The 18,731-nt window shown below is 45.4% G+C and overlaps 1 protein-coding gene and 1 long non-coding RNA gene across 14 annotated transcripts in view; one reads left to right on the forward strand and one right to left on the reverse strand.

Moving 5' to 3' along the window:
* The window catches only part of ELMO2 (engulfment and cell motility 2), a 67,624-nt gene that overhangs the window by 34,717 nt on the left and 14,176 nt on the right, over nucleotides 1-18,731 (reverse strand). For 4 of the 13 annotated variants that reach the window (XM_074005427.1, XM_065523226.2, XM_074005423.1 and 1 more), the window contains exon 2: nucleotides 13,216-13,297. The exons of 2 other annotated variants lie outside the window; for them this stretch is intronic. The gene's annotated coding sequence lies outside the window, so the exon portion shown is untranslated. Of the gene's footprint in view, nucleotides 1-6,357; nucleotides 6,592-10,693; nucleotides 10,793-13,215; nucleotides 13,298-18,731 lie in introns of those variants that run through there. 7 more of the 13 variants (XM_065523227.2, XM_074005426.1, XM_065523225.2 and 4 more) reach the window with 3 other exon arrangements.
* The window catches only part of LOC123567145 (uncharacterized), a 37,559-nt gene continuing 25,850 nt past the window's right edge, over nucleotides 7,023-18,731 (forward strand). Inside the window, exon 1 of the long non-coding RNA XR_006689917.3 lies at nucleotides 7,023-7,467. This is a non-coding gene — a long non-coding RNA (uncharacterized lncRNA). The remainder of the gene's footprint in view (nucleotides 7,468-18,731) is intronic.

The following is an 18,731-nucleotide window of genomic DNA, read 5'->3' on the forward strand; positions in this document are numbered from 1 at the left end:
AGCTGGGCATGTGGCATGTGCCTGTAGGAGGCTGAGGCAGGAGAGTTGCTTGAGTCCAGGAGTTTGAGGCTGCAGTGAACTAGGATCATGTCACTGAACTCTAGCCTGAGTGACAGAGTGAGATCCTGTCTCTATTAAAAAATAAAAATAAAATAAAAAACTGTTGTTTTCATATCAAACATCAGAATAAGTCTTACTGAAAAATCAGGGCTAGCACCCCTAACTCTAGTTAAAAGAAAGAGGAAAACATCCCTCTGCTTTTCTCCCTATGGAAAAGAAACATCAGGAGATAGGAGACTAGAAATAATTCTGTTCTCCAGATAATATTCCCAGGATAAAGGATCTCCTTATAGGGAACCCTTCCAGCACGTGTTTGCTTACTCCCTTCATTTTCATTCTAGAAAGGAAGTGGAAATTAGGTCAAAGGAATTCAATAACATTGCAAAATTCTCAGGGTTATAAATAGCCTCTTGCTCCGCCACTCAGCAGTACTGTAGCTCAATTGCAAACCACCAGCATGAGGGACCTGTAGTTCCACATCCAGGCCCAGAGGGCCCCTTCCGGATTAAACAACTCTCCACCCTTCTCCCTTCCACTCCTCTTTAAGCATTACAGTTATAAGGATGATTTGGAAAACTCAAAATGCTACAAAACAAGAGATAGGCACACACTGACCTGAAGACAATTTTACTGTAAGTCATAAGAATGAAAGGCCAGGTTTTCAAACATAGAGCTGGGAAAAGTAGAGAAAAATAGGAACATTAGTGTCTCCAATGGAGCAGTCTCTAAGTGGCTTCTAGAAGGTGTGATTATAAAATCAGCACTGTTACAGAAGCCCCATGGAGCTTATCAATCACCCATGCAGTGACTGCTGCTTCACAGAGCTGGATTCTGACAGCAGGGTTGGAAAACCCATCTTAAGGAAGGAAGTGAAAGATGATCCCCTCCTATTAGTAAGGAATTTAGGATGAAGAATGCCAGGTTTCCAGTTCCCCTCCTTTCCCCTATTCGTTTAAGGATAAGAATGGATGTGTGCTTTTTGTTCAGTTATTTTGCTTTTGATTTGGTGAAGGAGGCATGGGTTAAGTTTGGTTTACGTTTCCTGCAACAGAATGCAACCTCATCAGGAAGGCAAGTTGGAGTCACGCCCTCTTTCTAATCGAGAACACAATCTCTATAAAGGCTTCCCCCTCTGCAATCTTCTCATCTGAGAAGTGACTTAATTTCCCTTAGTTCAGTCCACTGAATGAGGATGAGACTCTGAAGTACAGAAAAGGGAGGATTTGACTGGCAGAGATTAAGGTTCTTATGTTTACTGCTGGAAACCCTGGGAAGGACCACCGTACTAACAGCAGCTGAAGTGTCCCCTTTGTTGAAGTGTGTTAGACACAGGACTCATTCAAACACGGTTAAAAGCCACAAACTTACATAGAGGGAAAAGTGTGGTGAGAAGGGGTATGGGGGCAGGGGAACTGTTTGGGTTTCTTCATCTTGATTCCTGCTGTGAGAACGGCCTGGGTTTTCTCTTATCCTGCATAGACACCTTCTGTAGTGTTCCTATACTTAAAGAATAGTGCTTAAGTAAGCTCCTTAGCAGAGCATTCAACTTACTCCAGTTCCACCGTGGCTCTGTGGTGGAACTGGCTTTCAGACTCACTTTTGCAGATGCCATGTTCTCGCCAGACCACCTGTTCCCTGAAAAACCATGCTCTTCTGAGTCTGTATGTTTGCTTGTGCTATTATTTCCTCTTCCTTGTCCAGCTGGCAAACTTCTACTCAACCTTCAAGGCCCAGCTAAGATAATCACTCTTCTATGTGGCTTTCCTAATCCTCTTACCTCAGGGAAATTTAATTGCAGCCTCATCTGTGATCCCAGTCTTTTATACATACCTTCATGATCCTACTGATTTACAATTCTCTATGTGCAGTCTCTTCCCTGGCTACCATAGGTGTGATGTGCACACCAGCAGCGGCAGTATCCCTGGGAGCCTGTAGTAATGGGGAAGCACCTCTCCAGCCTAGACCCACCCAATCAGAATCTGTCTTCACACAAGATCCTGGGGGTGGGTTCAAGCCTGACGTAGGCTCTAGATCAGATAAAGTCCGAGAAACAGTGGTTCTCAACTCTGGCTGTGAATGCACACCCCAGGTCATTTATAAACTCTAGATGATGTTAACAGGTGGCCAGGTCGACCCCCAGCTCCAGGAAAGTTGACAACCTGAGGGCAAGGACTCAAGAAGCCTGAGTCTATTCCCCCATCTATTCTTCCCCCAGTTTGCAGCACACTGCCTGCCACATAGCTGTGTCCATAGAATTCTACAGGAAAACTCCCTCCAGGGTGCTTCCAGACCTAACTAAATGCCTTTAAAAGAAATTGCCTAGAACTTTCCAAATCCCTAACTACAATGACTGAGGAGATGAATTTACAGAAAGTCAGTGTTTACAAACCACTTGCCTCGGTTTTTGGAAATGAGAGGAAACAGAAACTGAGACGGAAAATACAGATGAACTTCAGAATTAAACTTCAGAAAACGGTGGCTACACAAGGAGATGGACCTTGGGTAGGGAGAGAGTGTGGTGTGTTGGGAGGAGTCCTGGGTTATGACTAAAACCTCAGGCTGTGAACTCCTTCAATACCGACCATAACAGCATAGCATTGTTCTCAGCGTAAAATCAGGCCAAGCCCTTTCATTATATAAATAAGGGAACTGAAGTCCAGAGAAGCTGGCAAGGCCATGCCACCAGTTAGGGACAAAAGAAGGCCTAGGTCCTCCACTTCTGGTTTAGTCCTCCTCCTGCAGCACAGCTTTGCCACAAGCACAAGCCTTTCTGGACCTCAGGTCCTGATCTACAGGGGGTCTGGACTAGATGTTTTTGAGCTCTCTTCCAACTCTGGCCTTCTAGTGAGGCAGTGTAGCTTAACAGTTAGGAGCTGTGTTCTGGAGTGGGAAAGGCCTGAACTTGGATCCTAGCACTAACAATTTCCTTACCTATAAAATGGGGATTAGCATCAACCCTACCCTGTAAAGCTGTTGTGAGCATCAAGTGGGATAATAAAGCACTAAGCATAATAGCAGATTTCTAACTGTGTGAACCTGAAGAAACTGCAAAAGCTCTGAAACCACGTTTCCCCAACACAGAAAGCCCTACCTGCTAGGCAGGTATATTGTGTATTGTTGACACAATGAGAGAGCATATGTGAAGGCAGTCCAGGAGGAAAGTCAATACAAAAGGCAAAGCATTTGTTGGTGTTCCACTATTATTATTACTGTTTCCCAGTGGAAGAACTTTGGAAAATGTTATGATCAGTTCCGAAGCAGCAGCCAATGCAATGCCTGGCAAATAATAAGTGCTTAACAAATATTTTCTAGTGACTGACAGTAAACCAGCATAGCATGCCTAATAGGGTTAAAAATTCAAATATCTTAGGCAGCCAAGCAGGTAAGTAAATAAACCAAGCAGCCTCCACGTAGGGTCTGTAACACTGCAAAGTACCACCTTGCCTAGAGGAGTTTAAATCCAACATTTTTAAAAACACATCAGGCAGCTGGGCCAAGACAGCCCCTTTGCAGCCTCTAGCCCATACTGATTCTGGCTCTTCATTACACCACATGATGCCTTGCATGCCATCTAGTCATTTTATGTGATCCAGTCTTGTCTTTCCAAGTATACCTGAAGCATCCTGAAGATGAAGGCTATGACATACACCGCCCAATCACCAAAAATGGCCTAGAACAGTGCTGGTCACATGGTGGATACTCAGTGAACAATTGCTGAACTGGGGCTGTAGGCCGGGTGTGCTGGCTCATGCCTGTAATCTCAGAACTTTGGGAGGCCGAGTTGGGTGGGTCACTTGAGATCAGGAGTTCAATACCAGTCTGGCCAAAATGGTGAAACCTTGTCTCTACTAAAAATACAAAAATCAGCCGGGCATGGTGGCGTATGCCTGTAATCCCAGCTACTCAGGAGGATGAGGCACAAGAATCACTTGAACTCGGGAGGTGGAGGTTGCAGTGAGCCGAGATGGCACCACTGCACTCCAGCCTGGGCAACAAGAGTGAAACTCCGTCTCAAAAAAAAAAAAAAAAAAAAAGAGAAAGAAGCCAGGCTGTAAACTCAAGCCTAGTATTCCCAGCACCTCTGAGATGCTGCATGGTATGTATGTTTTTCTGTCCAGGTCCTGGGACCAGACTTAGTCCAGGCTGGGCTGAGGTGTGGTGATGGTCAAAGAAGGACTTGCCTTGCAGGGTTTTCTTCAACTGCACCAAATATGCTTCTTGCTGAGCCACCTTGGCAGGTGATACTGCTACATCTGGACACATTATCTCAGCACAGAACAAGCTAGAATATGCTGTACACTGAAGTTTTTAAAGAAGTTTGGTCCCTACTTCCTGTACCCTCAAACTTCCTTTGCACCTCCCTAGAGTAAGCATGAGGTATACAGAAAGACCAGATGGAAGATAACAGATAGAGGTCCTAATCCCACCTCCTCCACTTACAAACTCTAGAATCATCCCTGGCAGGCAACCTCTTTTAGAAACTTCACTATTGATAGCAGTAAAGTGCAGATAACAATAGTTATCTCAGAATACGCTAGAGGGTATATAAAGTGTGTGACACTGTACAGCCCAATACCACAATCCCTGGCCATAGGTGGCTTCTATGCACTTGAAAAGTGGCACAGGCTGCCCTCAGTGTAAAATACAAACCAGGTTTCAAAAACAGTACAAAAACCAAGAACATAAAATATCCCATTAATAATTTTATATTGATTATGTTATAATATAATTTTGGAATATATTGTGTTAAATATATTACTAAAATAATTTCAGCTGTTTCATTTTTTAATGTGGCTACTATAAAATTTAAAATTATATCTGTAACTCACATTACATTTCTATTAGACAGCAGCATCACTCTAGCATAGGGCCTGGCACACAAAAAGCATTCCAATTGTCAGTTTCATTCCCCTACAGGTAGGACATCGGTGACCACCATTCACATCCCCTTCCTCTTGCCAAATTCAAACCCTGCCTTTATTTATTTGGTAAATATTTATAGTGCCTGGCCCTGTGTGAGATGCTAGAGATACAACATGAAGCAAAACCAGACACTATCTTTTTCGTGGACCTTACAATCTGGTGGGATGGGCAGAGAAATATCAACACTTTTGTAAATAAATGTAAAACTGCAGTTGTACAAGTGTTGCTAAGGACAAGTACCCAGGGTGATAAAGTGGGGTACTGGTCCAAGAGTCAGGGACAGGGATGCCTTCCCTGCAGAAGTGATGCTTAAGTGGAGATTTGAAGGATGAAGAAGAGTTTACAAGACTAAGCCGGGGGAGGAAGAGCAGACCAGGGAGGAAGAATACTCAATAAAAGGCCCCAAGGAAGGCAGGAGCTTGCGATGTAGAAGGAACAGAAAGAGGCCAGTGTGTGGAGAGTACTGAGCAAGCGGACGGACGAATAGACAGACGGGAGAGGTCAGCGGGACCAGATACCAAGGGCCTGGGTGAGGTTCTGGATCTGACCCTACAAAGGGGTGGGACGCCGGGCCACTTTCATGCCTTAAGTATCCAGATCTGCTCTGCATTTCTCGGCTGGGCGCGGTGGCTCACGCCTGTAATCCCAGCACTCTGGGAGGCCGAGACGGGCGGATCACTTGAGGTCAGGAGTTCGAGACTCGTCTCTATTAAAAATACAAAAATTAGCTGGGCGTGGTGGTAGGCGCCCGTAATCCGAGCTACTTGGGAGGCTGAGGCAGGAGAATAGCTGGAACCTGGGAGGCGGAGGTTGCAGTGAGCCGAGATCGCGCCATTGCACTCCAGCCTGGGTGGCAGAGCGAGACTCCGTCTCAAAAAGGTTTCCAAAAAAAAAAGGAAAGGTTTCTCTGGGCACGGTGAGAGGCCGACAGGAGAGGGGCCCCTGTGCCTGCGGCCAGACCACTTAGGACACTGCAACTGTCCAGGCAGGAAGCGAGAGGGGCCTGAACTGAAGCGAGTGAGCGCAGGAGGTGGAAAGTACATGCACTGGGGGGGCTACTGAGCCGGCAGGATCCACAGGGCGAACTGGTGGACGCGGGCAGCGGAGTCCAGGTCGAGTATGACCCCGGGCTTTCAAGTCGTGCGGGTCCGCCCCGAGCGCTCTCCGGCTTCTTCCAGACCCTCTCCTTGCCCTCCTTCCCCGATCTTCCCACCCAACGCCTCCCTCCTTCTCCCTCCGACCGCTGCCCGGCCCAGCCCCAGCGCCTGACTGCCTGGCCCGCCCTCTTCCGCCACGCGACGCCCCTTCTGGGTCCAGGACCCGGTCTCGCCTCCCTTCCTAAGGCCCCGGCCGGGGCCGCCACCCCTCACTGACCTGACGAACCGGCGCGGTCCAGCCCAGGCCCGCCCTCTCAGCCCCTCAGCCACCCGGGCAGACGCAGGCCGCAACGCTCGGCCCGGCCTCTCTTCCCTGCGTCTTTCAGACCAGGCCCCTCTCCACCGCCTGCTGCGCCCCATCCCCCAGCGCACCCCTCACTCACCAGGGCGCCGACCTAGGCCCAGCTCCCGGTCCTGGGTCTCCCCTCGGCTGCTCCTCCAGCCTCCGCCCGCCCCGCCTTCTTGGGACCCCGCCCCGCACAGGCCGGGCCGGGCTCCTATTGCTCCGACTCGCCGTCACGCTGAACTCTCTTTCTTCAATTGGGTTGCTTGTCTGTCACTCAAGCAGGGGCGGGCACAGCTGCCGGTAGAGGGGAAAAACGCCGGCCGTCCCCGCCCCCCAGTGGAGGCCTCTTAAAGAAACAGGACGCCTTTCCCCTGCGGGCTACAGGGTCTGAAGGAACGAAATTTCCCAACAAACCCAAGAGGCAGCTTTCTTTTTCCCCTAAACTTTTTTTTTTCTTTTTGGTATGCAGTCCTAGAGTGAAAGAAAAGGCTTTTGTTCCCTGTGTCAAATCATAGGTTGTGAGCTCTCAGCGGGCCTCTGGTGGCACTCCGCCCTGTGCCCAGCGGGCACTTAACCGCACACTCAACAGTGGGGATAGCTGTGGTTTGGGGAACTGAGTGGGAGGTGACAGTCGTGTCAGAGGCTGTGAGCAGCCGCGCTGCTCACCACCGAGTTGGAGCTAATTATACCGGCACCCAGGGCTGACCGTGGGCGCTGAGCAGAGGCAGAAGGGTACAACTCAGCTGTGCTGTTGGAAGGGATCCGTGGGAGGTGGCATTCGTCACTGCACCTGCGGATCGGAACAAGGCCAGGCACCGCGCCAAGGACTCACTCCTGCTGTCTCTCTTCATGCTTACAGCAGCCCTGTGGTGGAGGGAGCATCGTGATCCCTTCGCTGCAGATGAGGAAACTGAGGCGCAGAGAAGGTCCGAGATCTTACAGCTGGTGAGGGGCAGAGCAAGATGCCAACCTATGCCTGTTGGATTCCAAAGTTTATACTTTAATCGTTCGTCTAGCAGATTCTTACAACAATCCTGGGAGGTGCGTATTCAGTTGTCCGTTTACAGATAAAGAAACTGATACTCAGCAAAGAGACGATGTAATGACATAGGGCACTGCGCAGTCTGCAAAGCAGTTTTACATATGTTGTTTCCTTTGATGCTCAAAACATCTTGGAATTAAATATGATTTTTGTTTGTTAGTCCTATTTTACAGGTGAATAAAGTGAGGCTTGGGGAGGTTGAGGCTTAGCCATAACTAACATTGCTAAGGCTCTGGCAGGAGTTACTCTTTCTCCTTCTCACTGGCTGGACCCAGCCTTGACCTTGTGATGATGATGATGATGTGCTAGGGGACAGGGCCACAGCACAGAAGGCGCCAAATGCTACCTGCCTACTTGGGACACTCACTTCATACTCTTATGGAAAGAGAAATGATCTTCTCCGTTCCTTTTATTATTAACTTTGATAGTAGAGAGGGCTGTTAGAGTCAATCTTGCACTCACACAACACTGAAGATGAAAGCCTTAAATCTGTACCCTGGGTGCCTCACTTTGCTTCATCCTAGTCCTGGCCCTGCGTAATACACATTTATCCAAGGAATGAATCACTCACTTTAGCTTTACAAGACTGTGTCATTTTTTTTTTCCTGATATTGCCAGTGCAGGTTCTTTGATTGCTAGTCTTAGGAATCAATTCTGGCTAACTTTACCCAAAAAAGATTTTATTGGCAGGCTAGTGTTTAACTCACAGAGGTAACAGGAAGCTGGAGAATCAGGCTTAGAAAAGGACAGAAAGTGGAGATGCTTTGAGAGTTTAGGCAGGCAAGTGAATCAATTCTATGTTTTTCTTCCCTTTCTTGACCAGAGTTTTCTTTGATGAGTCAAAGTCCCTGGAGCAAGGGTTTGACTGGCTGAGCTCAGGTAACACATCCACACTTTAGCTAAGGAGGGCAGGCACCTTGATGGACAGCTCCACGAAGACTGCACAGAAGTGCAGAGTTCTAGATCCCTCTTCCTCCATCCACCTCAGCTGCTCCCAGTGGGCAACTAGGTTCAGGTGCCCTGTTTTCAGGCTGGGATCAAATAGGAGGAGTACCTGCAACTGAATGTCATGATTACACAAATGCAATTGTGTCTGGCACGTGGGAGAGGATAGCAGAGATTCTGAGCTTTGGAACCTTATAGACCTTTGTGCTATTTACCAGCTGTTTGTCCCTGGGTAAGTTACTAGATCTCTCTGAGCCTGTCTCCTCATGTGTACAATGGGAAGAATAACAGTACCAGCCTTAATGGATTGTTATGAGAAGTGAGATCACTATAAATGTACAACAGTTAGCAAAATGTCTGCATTTAAGTGCTCAATAAATTGTAAATTATAAAATTGTAAAATTATAGTAGGTCTTCCATAAGTACGTATTGTGTCAGTGAATTATCTACCCCTCTCAGTTCTCTAATACATTTGACTTTTGTTTATTTTTTGTTTTTGAGACACAGTCTCCCTCTGTCACTTGGGCTGGAGTGCAGCGGCATGATCTTGGTTCACTGAAACCTCCGCCTCCCAGTTTCAAGAGATTCTCCTGCCTCAGCCTCCCAAGTAGCTGGGACTACAGGTGTGCACCACCACGTCTGGCTAATATTTGTATTTTTAGTAGAGATGGGGTTTCCCCATGTTGACCAGGCTGGTCTCAAACTCCTAACCTCAAGTGATCTGCCTGCCTCAGCCTCCCAAAGTACTGGAATTACAGGCATGAGCCACCGCACCCGGCCTATATGGCCCATCTTTAGAGTGGTGGGGAGCTTAGAGACAAAATCTTTACCATGGTCTACAAGACCCTAGATGATCTGGCACTTTACTTCTCAGACTTAATCTATTCCTACTCTCCTGCTAACTTACTGTTTGAGTCTTACATACTAATTTCCCATTCTTTGAACACACAGTTTCTTCTCATCTCTGTGCCTTTGCACTTGCCGTTCCCTCTCCCGGAATGCTCTTCCCCCAGCTCATCACATGGCTTCCATCTTCACTTTATTCAGGCCATGCTCTGTTATCTCCTCTTCCAAATGTTCTCTGACAACTTTGTCTCCTATCATCCAGCCCTTCCACCCCTCTCTTCCCTTAACCTGCTCTAGCCTTCTCTCTAGCACTGCATGTCATATTACTTTGTTTTGTTTTCTGACTTCTCCATTAGTTGTAAGCTCCATGATGGCAGAGATCTTGACTGTCCTGTTCATAGCTGTATCTCTACTACCTAGAACATATCTATTGTATCTATTATAGTACATAATATGCGGTCAATATCTTATTTTGACCTTGTAAAATAATGGTTGCATCATTGAATAAACAAAAATGACCTGTGGGTAAATGGAAGGTTTCTATGAACTTGACTTATACTTAAATCTCTCTAAACACTTACAGATTAATCATGGCCCTTCTCACATAGAATTATTGTCAAATACAATCCCTGCCACCACACCAAAAGGCCCTTTTTTTTTTTTTTTTTGAGATGGAATCTTGCTCTGTTGCCTAGGCTGAAGTGCAGTGGTGTGACGTTGGCTCACTGCAACTTCCACCCACTAGGTTCAAGCAATTCTTCCACCTCAGCCTCCCAAGTAGCTGGGATTACAGGTACCTGCTGCCACGCCCGGCTAATTTTTTTTTTGTATTTTTATTAGAGACAGGTCTTCACCATGTTGGCCAGACTGGTCTCAAACTCCTGACCTCAAGTGATCTGCCCACCTTGGCCTCCCAAAGTGCTGGAATTACAGGCATGAGCCACTGTGCCCGTCCCAAAAGGATTTTTACATGGTAGCTCATACATGTCAAAACCTTCATTTATCTGCTAAAGGAAATAGAACTAGCATTTATCATGGGTTTACTATGTGCCAAGGGTTATACTGGAGGCTGTTATACATATTATCACACTTAAAACTGTCAATTTTCTATGGCATATTAGTGTGCCCATTTTGCAGATGAGGAAGATTGAAGACTAGAGATGTGAAAAACTTGCTAAGGCACCTCAGCCTGGCTGGTACCCAGTCAGTCTGACTTTCTCTTTATACCACTCAGTGGAAACAGCATTCCACTGTGCATTTAATTCTTCATTTTTTTCACACTTATTAATCATGGATATAGATGACACTGTGTATTAAGGTCTTTACACGATTTATCTCATTTGATCCTCATGTTTCTACAAAACACATACTGCTGTCACCTTTACAAACAAGGAAACTGAGGCACAGAGACTTTAGACATTTGCCCACGGTTACCTGGTTGAGTGGTGAAGCCAGTATTTAAACCTGGCTCTGTTTAATTTCAAGGCCTCTGTCTTTTCTGCAATAGCGCGCTGTCTCCCTTAAGACCACTCTCTGCCTCAGATAGAAAGAGAAAAAAGTGGCTAAAACAGGAGAATAAAAGTATCATTAAGAAAATTCATGGTGACTTGGTTCTTGAAACGGGAAGCAAAAGGGCAGGAGGCAGACAGCCAGTCTAGCACCAGCGATTGCAGGCTAGGGGTTCACATAACTCACAATAACTTAATTTGTGAAGATCGTTCTTCCAGGAAGTGGGTGGCGGAGGGGTGGGGGTGGGGGTGGGGGGGTGGGGGGCGGGCGGGTGGTGGTGGTTATGGTGTATTTGTGTGAGTGGAGCCCAGGAAGGGGCCGCACTTTCTTGGTGAGCAGTGGCTGTCAGCCCCGGGAGGGCGTGCTCAAGCCGCCTGCAGGAGACCAGCGCCCTCTGCTGGCATCAGAAGCCACCTTCCAACATCAAGCAAGCTGGTTGTGTGTGTGGGGGGGTGTGTGTGTGTGTGTGTGTGTATGGCACTGGAGAAGCATTGAGATTTGAAAATTTTCATTATTATTATTATTTTTTTTTCTGATACAGGGTCTCACTCTGTCTTCCAGGCTGGAGTGCAGTGGTGCGATCATGGCTCACTGTAGCTTCAACCTCCTGGGCAGCGATCCTCCTGCCTTAGCCTCCCGAGTAGCTGTGACTACAGGCATGCGCCACCATTCCTGGGTAATTTTAAAGTTTTTTTGTAGGGATGGGGGCCTCACTATGTTGCCCAGGCTGGTCTCGAACTCCTGGGCTCAAGTGATCCTCCTGCCTTAGCCTCCCAAAGTTTTGGGATTACAGGCATGAGCCACTGCAGCTGGCTGAGATTTGCAAAATTTCTAATGCACACAGTAAATAAAAATAATAGCTGCCACTTAGCAATATAATATTGGAGTGGGGATCAGGGGCTGTTTTAAGGATTTTGCTTTAATTTATTTACTCCTAGGGACTTTACATACTGCATCTAATTTAACCTTTACCCCGACCCCCTGAATTAGGAATTATTGTTATGACTTTGATTTTTCACACGAGGAAGCTGACGGAGAGATTAGGTCATTTGCTGTACTGCTATTAAGTGGCAGATCTGGGGCTTGAACAAGTGGACTCTGACCAGGTCTGTGCCCTGGAAATGACCACACTGCCCTTCTTTGGGTCTGGAGTGCCCCCTGGCAAGTCTCCTCATACAGAGCCTCACTCAGAGCAGACACACAGCAAGGGCTCAGTGCTTCTGAAAATGGTAACCAGGCTGGGACTTGGTGGTGAGTTTGCTGCTTTTTGTATTCAAGCTCAGGGAGGCTGTAGACTCGCTGGGTGTCTGGCCTTAGAATCCCCTGCATCTGTCTGAACCAGAGATAAGCCTCCAGCCACTGCTCAGCTTGGCCCCCCGGAATCTGCTTGTCCAATAGTAACCACATTACAATAGTACAATATTTTGTTTGGCTACAACAAAGCAGACAGTCCTAATGAACAATGCAAAACATTTAGCACCCAGGGAGGTACCAGTACGACAGATCAGAACAGACAGCCCCTCCCCACAGGGTCCCAGGAGACAGTCCCTCTGCCTCCCCCACAGTATGGCCAAGGCTTTAACCCTTTTACTTACTGGAATGTGGGCCACTGGAGATGGAAGATGAGGTCAGGGTTGCTGGGGAAGAGTGGTTTGAGGCAGCTACTATTTACCAATGAATATGGAATAATTTCAATATTTTAACAGTTGGCATGGCTATGCTGGCTGAATACTGCCATTCTTACTGTGGGTCCTGGGGTAGTAGTAGGAACTCACTCGTGGGTCTGGTGCAGGGGTTACACAAACAAAAGCAAGTAAAGGTCCTGCTTCTACTTTAGAGAGGTATTCAGTCAATGAGAGTTGGTGTTAATGGCCTGAACAGATGTGTGTGTGTGTTGGCGGGGGGCGTTGTTGGGGTGGGGAGAATGAGCTAGTCTTGCTGACTCCAGACCCCATCTGGCCATCCATTGCTTTCATTCTCTTCAATTGTAGCTGAGTCATGGAACCCAGAGCCTGGGGTGGGTTGGGGGTTCCTTAACCGGTCTGTGGTCACTTTGCTTCACTAGACACCTCCCTGAGTTTTACAGAACTGGCTCAGTTTGTCCAGAGCAGCTGCCCATTTGTTGAAAAACTGAGGCAGCCATGATACAGGAAGTGAAGGGTTGGCTGTGGAGGGTTGGCTGCCGGAAGTGACCATGAGGTGAGGCTCTGGTTAATCTAGGAAGACCTCTACATATGATCATCTGTCTATTCTTTCCAGAAACATCTGTTGAGTGTTCCGTGTCTGCTAGCTAGTGGCTGTATGTTAGTGATCAAAACAAACATGGTCCCTGTCCTCCTGGCATTCACAGTGACACAGGGGAGACAGACAGCATATAAAGAAGCAAACAAACATATCAGTGTGATTATAAACTGTGATAAATGTAATAGGAAAATGATTAGGCTTACCTCCCCACATTCCAGCAATCAAAGCAGGAGGAGAGTGTAGTCATGGAGGTCCTCCCTGGGGAGGTGATGATTCTGTTGAGACCTGGTGGATGAATAGGAGTTTTCCAAGTAAGAAGTGAAGGGTAGGGTGTTCCAGGTAGAAGGAACAGCAAAAAAAAAAAAAAAAATCATGACTTCACCTGGGTGGTTGGATTACAAAAGCAGAGAGAAGAGAAGAGAAGGGTTAAGGAGAAGGCAGCTACTACTAAGGGCCTTGTTGGCCCTGCTGTGGTGAGGGTTAGTTTTATTCTATATATAATAGGAATCCACTGGAAGATTGCAAACAGGGGAATGACAAAATCTGATTTAAGTTTTGAAAAATATCTAGTTGGTTGCTGTGACCAGATTGTGTTGAGACTAGCTTGTAGAATACAAAGATGGAAGCAAGAAGTCCAAGTGGGATGCGAATATTAAAAAGCCCCCACCCTCATAGGAAAAGACTGATTGTTCTATGGCCTTAGTAATAAGCAACCACCAGAACTGGTCTTAAACCTAGTAGGTTAACGGCAACTCATCTCACTGAATCTGCATCTGAAACCAACCAATCAGTGATAGTCTGTGCTTTGAGAATCAGCCAAGCTGCCCCAGATTCACTGCAGTGAGTAGGTTTCTCAGGCTGGTGTCACTCCTCTCTCTGCTTGGAAACCAACCTCATCCCCAAACGAATTCTTCCCCAAACCTATATAAGATTAACAGTTTGTTTTGCTCATCCAGACTATACCTGACCATCAAAGGGCTCCTGTGCTTAAAGAAGCAAGAAATGCATCTCATTGCAGACACTAAGGGGTGGTTTTATCCTCCAGTAGAGGTTGCTTTTATAAGGGTGCTTTTATAAGGGTGCTTTTATAAGGGGTGGTTTTATCCTCCAGTAGAGGCTGGTCAGGCTGCTACAACAAAATACCATAGGCTGGGTGGCTTATAAACAGCAAATATTTATTTCTTACAGTTCTCGGGGCTGCGAAGTCCAAGATTGAAATGTCATCAGATTTGATGTCTAATGAGGGCTGCCTTATTGGTTCACAGAGAGCCATCTTCTCACTGTGTCCTCACATGGCAGAAGGGGAAAGGAGCTCTCTGAAGTCTCTTTTATGAGGGCACCAATCCCATTCATGATGGCTCCACACTCATGACCTAATCACCCCCTAAAGGCCCCACTCTAAATACACATTGAGCATTAGTTTCCAACACATGAATGGATGGTGGGGCAGAGGGTAGGGGGCACATGGAGCAGCTATTCAGTCTGTAGCAGGGGTCTTTATAGTCATCCAGGCTATCCATCGTGATGGTCTGTTCTCTTGTCACTGCTGAGGATGTCATCCTGGGGTTTATTCTCTGACCCTCCCTGGGCCAGGCGCCTATGGCTGACAAACCCTTTGCTGAAGGACATTATCTTTCTTTTGAAGATTTTGTGTCTTTATTTAGGTGTACAGTTGCATCTTGTCTCAGGGGATGTTCTGCCCCTTCAAGGGAATGTGTCAATCAGGGTTGAGTCAGGAGAGAGAAGCAATACCAGTTATTTGAACAGATGTAAGTCAATATAAAGAATTGTTAACAGGGTATAAAGTTGTTAAGTAGGTCCCCCGGAAAGGATCAAAAGAACTCTAAGCTCTCATGGGGGTAGTGACTGCAGAAAGCATCTACCACCTCTAGGGCTGAAAGGAATGAAGGAAAGACATTGGAATTATCAAGACTTAGAATCTGGTCTACAAGTTTTGAAGAAACTTGCAAACTGGACTCAGCTGGTGCTACAAGAAGACACTGCACCACTGTTGCCACAGTGAATAAGTGATGCTCAAAACAACTCCACAAAAAGCAAACAGGAAAGAGCAAAGCCTTTTCCTCTTCCAGACTTGTAGCTCCCTTGAGCACCCGCATTAGCAGAGACTAAGAGAGCTGCTGGTGAAGCAAAAGTGCAGTTTTTCAGAATTCCAGCCAGCACCACAGAGCAGGGTATGGAAAGGTGGGTTTGGAGCTGAGACCCAGCAGTTTAATAACTGGAACAGGGGACATTATATTTCTCTGTTTCTATCCTGCTTTTATAAAACATTTAATTATCAGAGGCCAGCCTCATTTCTAAGATTTGGGGAAGTCATCTCATTGTCATCTCAAGTGCTTCTCTTAAGTTGCTTTCTGTTTGGTTGTGGGGGCAGATGCATGTACAATCAGCTGATTCTTAGCAACATGTGATGCTTTTGGTGAATGAAGGGCCAGAGGAAGTGGCGGAATGTGGGGACATGTGGGGACAGTTCAGCCTGAATGGTTCTAATCCTTAGAAGTGGCACAATGCATTTGTACTAGGCATTAAAGGATGAGTGATGAGTAGAATTCCAACTGAGTTGACAAAAGAGTCACTGTAAGATCCATTTTACAGAAGAAGAAACTGAGGCCCAGAGAGTTCGTTTCTGGAGTCACAAAGTACCACATACATCCATCTGACTGCTTAGCCTGGAGTCCTAAACCACTGCCCTGTGACCATAGCTTGCAATTTCTTCAGGCTTATCATCCTATAAAACTGGAATAATGACACTTGCCTTTTGGGGTAGTGGTGACGGTTAACTGGTGTCATATATTAAAAACATAAAGCCATTTTGGAAGACAGATGCTGGGCACATTTCCACTCCCACTCACCAGCCTTGCTACTTGTAGTTCAAATTTGTACCTCAGCAAAGTTATAAATCAGTCCATGTCATAGATCTGGAGGTGGGAGGGGTGGTGGCGTTCTTACATAGTTGAAACCAAGAACATAAAATCCTTGAATGTCATTATCTCAGTGAATGCTAATAATAAGGATAATGACAAGAATGGTAATATGATTCCACTTAATGAATACCTACTATGTATGTGCCAGGTATTTTACATATATTATATCACTTTTGCCTATTCAGCAAATAGGTATTTAGTGTGCAACACATGCCTGGCATTATGTTAACGCTAATTGCCATAACGAAACTGAGTGGTAGGTCTTATCATTCCTGTTTAACAGATGATGAAGTTGAGACTCACCCCTCTGGCCTCTTTTCTCATTTGTACAACAGGGACAATAATAATCCTACCTCTAGGATGCATCAGGGATTACAGTTCATATAGCATATTGCCTGGGACATAGCAGATACTCAATATATGCTTGTTACTTAATAGATTAACACTACTATTGCTGCTAGTGCAACCTCTGCTCAGGGTCACAGAGCTAGCAAATGGCCTATCTGACTCCACAGCCTCTGCTCTGTCCCCTCTGTCATGTTCTTTATGCTAAGTTAGTCTTTCTACTGTGGCTGCCTTCCCACAAAGGCAGGCCTGGCTTTACTATAAATTCTGTTGGAAGAAAAGGAGGAGCAGCCAGAGGGCACCAAGTCACAGCAGAAACAGCTGTTTTGAAACAGAGGCGGGTCCCAGGAGTAGCTATTATCATTTTTTTCTCATAAAAGTGATCTATGGATGATTGGGTCAAGATGGCAGATGGGACACTTAACAGCAGCCTCGCCCCACCCCTAAATATCTAGAAATAACAGAAATATGTGTGTGTGTGTGTTCCAAAACCATATGGAAAATCAGGAAGGCACGCCTCCAGTGGTTTAGAAACTACAAAAGATGAGATTAAAGAGAAGAGAAAACAGCCTCAAACACACCAAGGCAGTACATAATGGGTGTCATTCCAAGGATGGTAGATACCTAGAGCCAAGAGGTTGGGGACATAGGGGATTGATTTGGAGCGATGCAATAGAAGCCATCAGGCATGGTGACCAGCTCCCTCCCATCCACCCTGCTTTGGCTAAATAGTAAGTTACATAGGTGTCTCCCCACAGATGGCAGCAGTAAGTCTCAATGCAAAACTGTATCCTGGGTGGGTGGGTTGAGAAACAGAGGTCTCCAAGTCCAGAAAACAAATTTATATTCTACCCCTGGAGTTAGAATGTGGTGAACAGAGAAAGCACTTTCAGACAGGCTGACAAGAAATTTTAAACTTCAAAATAAAAACAGAGCCAAGAGTTACCAGATATTTGGAAAATCCAACACATGAAACAGTAACATCAAAAACAACAAACCAAAGAACTTACACCTGAGGAAATAAAGAGAGCAAATAGAACCAGACTATGGAATAAGTATCATTATATACCTCGGACAAATGGTACCGCCTACTGTATTCATTTTTTTAAAAAATAAAAATATGCATCGAGGTTTTAGAAATTAAAAAATTATTCTTGAAATAAAAATCTCAATAGATGGGTTGAATAGCAAAATGGATTGAAGAGTACATCAGTGAACCAGAATATCATGCTAAGTAATTCTCCCAGAATGCAGTGCAAAACAATAAATAGATGGGTAGAATGAACAAAATGTTATGAGATATGAATGACAGACATAAAAGTTCCACTCTCTACTTAATGTGAATTAGAGGAGAGAAGAAAATTAAGGAAGGAGAGTACCTAAAACAAGGAAAAAATTTAAGACAATTTCTTAGAAATTGGAAATACTCATATTGAGAGGAACCAGTGAATATTTACAGGAAGAATGTAAAAAGACTGACATGTAAGTAAATCATGATGAAATTTCAGGACACTAAGGATAAGGAGGAAACTATGAATGTTTTCAGAGTGAAAAAAATTATGCAGGATGGAATAAGAGTAAGATTGATATCAGACATTTGCAACATAGTAAGTAAGAAAACAGAATAACATCTTTAAAGTTTTCTGGTGAAAATACTTGTGAAGTTAGGATTCTTGTTAAAGTGAACTAAATATGGCCTGAGAAGGACTCCATACTTGTGGACTAACCATAACCTAACTTAATAGACAAGATTGAAAACCTAGCTTAGGAGTATGCATCTGCAACAGTAGCTGAGTCTTGGCCAATCCCAGCAGCCATACTCCAATCACTCATACACTGCTGAGTGTTCAAACTGTGTTCAAATAAGTCAAATGCCAACTTGTAACCAATCCAGCTGTTTCTTTACCTCACTTCCAGTTTCTGTGTGTCAGTTTCCTTTTTTTGTCTATAAATTTGTTCTGATCATGAGGCATCCCTGAAGTATCTCTGAATCTACTGTGGTTCTGGAGGCTGCCCAACTTGTGAATTGTTTTTTCTTCTTGCTCAATTAAACTCCATTAAGTTTAATTTGAAGTGTTCTTTTAACATTCTTTAACCAGCCAAACTGCAAGTGAATGTGAGGACATCATAAAGACATTTTAAGACACACAAACAGATTCAAAAAGTGTATAATTCACTGTCCACATAGAGTAACCTTTCTCAACAGAGTACCATTGGCATTTGGGGTGGAACAGTTCTTCATTGTGTAAGACTGATCCACACATTGCAGGTTGCTTAATGTCCTTGACCATCATCCATTAAATGCCAGTGGCATTTCTCCTCTCTGTGACAATATACAACAGCCCCACATTTGGAGGGGGTGCTGTATCACCTCTGGTTGAGAAACCACTGTCTAGAAAATATATTCAAAGAGAAAATAAATCTAGGAAGAA

This window comes from Macaca fascicularis, chromosome 10 (genome assembly GCF_037993035.2).
Source record: "Macaca fascicularis isolate 582-1 chromosome 10, T2T-MFA8v1.1".
Taxonomy (NCBI): domain Eukaryota; kingdom Metazoa; phylum Chordata; class Mammalia; order Primates; family Cercopithecidae; genus Macaca; species Macaca fascicularis.